This window comes from Bombus pyrosoma, unplaced genomic scaffold (genome assembly GCF_014825855.1).
Source record: "Bombus pyrosoma isolate SC7728 unplaced genomic scaffold, ASM1482585v1 HiC_scaffold_4727, whole genome shotgun sequence".
Lineage (NCBI taxonomy): Eukaryota > Metazoa > Arthropoda > Insecta > Hymenoptera > Apidae > Bombus > Bombus pyrosoma.
Genome location: NW_025219987.1, coordinates 1,282,626 through 1,285,004, shown reverse-complemented (window position 1 = coordinate 1,285,004; position 2,379 = coordinate 1,282,626).

The following is a 2,379-nucleotide window of genomic DNA, read 5'->3' as shown; positions in this document are numbered from 1 at the left end:
TGTACATCTACTTGTACCAAATATCTTATAATTTCTGCATTCATTTTCAGAATCATTTCAGATTTTAAAAATATAATTATGTCAAATTAGTTCGATGTCATCATAGTATTAATGAAATTTGAAAATGTTTCGTATAATATGCGTATGTAATCATAAAAGGTATATCAATACTTTCAGAAGCCACGGTATAAAAGTGAAAAAACAAAATAAATTGACACGTTCTAATTATTTTCTTCACTTTGCGTCAATGTTTCGAGAGGAATACAGTTCATTTCTTCAGATCTGCCCAAGTTACGATTAGAATACTATCGGAAACCGTGGAACTATAAGTATGCCATCCAATAATCAGTGTTAAAGTTTTTTTTAATATGACCTACATAAATTGGCAGTTAAAGATAAGTTTGAATCGATCGATAGACGAATTTAAAATTGGAATAATTTGGTGCGATGAACGTGATTGCTAAGTCGTCTCTACGGTCGTCTCCCAAGTCGTCTCCCCGGTCATCTCCCAAGTCGTCTCCCCGGTCGTCTTCCCGGTCGTCTCACCGGCCGTCTCCCCCGTCGTCTTCTCGGTCGTCTCACCGGTCGTCTCCCCGGTCGTCTCACCGGTCGTCTCCCCGAGCGTTGCCCCGAACGTCACCCAAACGCGAACCTCGGCCAACCCGAACTCAGACAACCGGAACAAAGGTATCGTCTACTCCTCAACGACAAGAAAGGAAATGACTACCTCGGACGACTTTAATTGGGACCGAATCACAGAGAACCGAATTACTGACCTCGGTTCACTCTCAACCATTGCAACACGATCTCTTAGTCACGGCCCAGGTCAATACAGAAAACAATAAGAGTCAACCATTCCGTTGTAGAGCTCTGCTAGACACCGGCTCTAGCATGAATTTCATCACCGAAAAACTCGCTCATTCATTGAAACTCAACCAACGGAAATGTTCGGTCCCAATCGATATTCTCGACGCGTTATCGACGATCTCGAAACGCTACGTCACGGCCACGATCACTTCAATTGACGGCGCATACGAACGCACATTGACGTTCCTGGCCATCCCAACCATATCAACCTGGATCCCAGATCAACCCGTAGATCGCTCAACAATGCAAATACCAAGGAATCTTCAACTAGCCGATCCAAGATTCCATAGACCTGCTCCGATCGAAATATTGTTGAGCGCCGGACCAACATTAGCTTCACTCTGTGTTGGTCAACTTGACATTACTAAATCAAACGGGCCCGACTTACGTCTGCAAAAAACGCGTTTCGAATGAGTCATCGGGGGGAGCCCACCCTCGCAAGCATCAGCACATACGTTCCACGCCTCCACGACGGCTTCACAGGCGGACCTCGCCCGCTTTTGGGAAATCGAAGCAGCACCGCCCACTCCACACATTTCGGAAGCGGAACAACAATGCGAAGAGCATTTTCGAAATCACGTTCAACGCACAAACGAAGGACGATACATGGTCGCTCTCCCATTTAACAAAAGATCTCCTTCACTTGGATCCTCCAAGGCCATGGCGATGAAGCGACTCACATCTCTCTGCCGTCACTTTCAACGAGATAAACAATTGGAAGCCAACTATCACGCCGTAATACGAGAATACCTGGAATTAGGACACATGTCGAAGATTACGACGGACCACTCCACGGATATTTCCGACTGATATTTTCTGCCACATCACGGCGTGATCAAAGAGTCCAGTCAAACGACGAAACTCCGAGTCGTATTTGACGGATCGGCACCAACCACCACCGGAGTTTCCTTAAACGATGTACTTCTCACGGGACCGAAACTACAAGAGGACTTATTTTTCATTCTCCTAAGATTTCGCTCCCACCAATACGTCCTTACAGGCGATATTGAAAAAATGTATAGACAATTTCTTGTGCGTCCAAAGGATCGAAAATTCCAGCAAATTTTGTAGCCTAACACTAATGGAGAAGTTGACTTCTATCAACTTAACACAGTGACGTTCGGGCTTTCAGCAGCACCATATCTAGCCATACGGTGCCTCAAGCAATTGGCGGACGACGAGGGTCATCGGTATCTACGAGCGGCGATAGTCTTACAGCGAGATTTCTACGTCGAGATGTTCTCACAGAAGTTGATACAAAGGTCGCGGCACAATCATTGAGAACGAAACTGACAGAACTGCTCAAACTAGCTGGTTTAAACATTCGAAAATGGGCGTCGAACGACTGAGAGCTGCTACAAGGACTTTTCCAACAGGACGTAAAGAATGAATTACTTCTAGGCGAATCTCAAACTTTAAAAACTCTGGGCGTTGTTTGGAATTCTTCTGACGATTCGATCCTATATTCCGTTAAAATCAGTTCTACCGTCTCCCGAATCACGAAAAGAATAA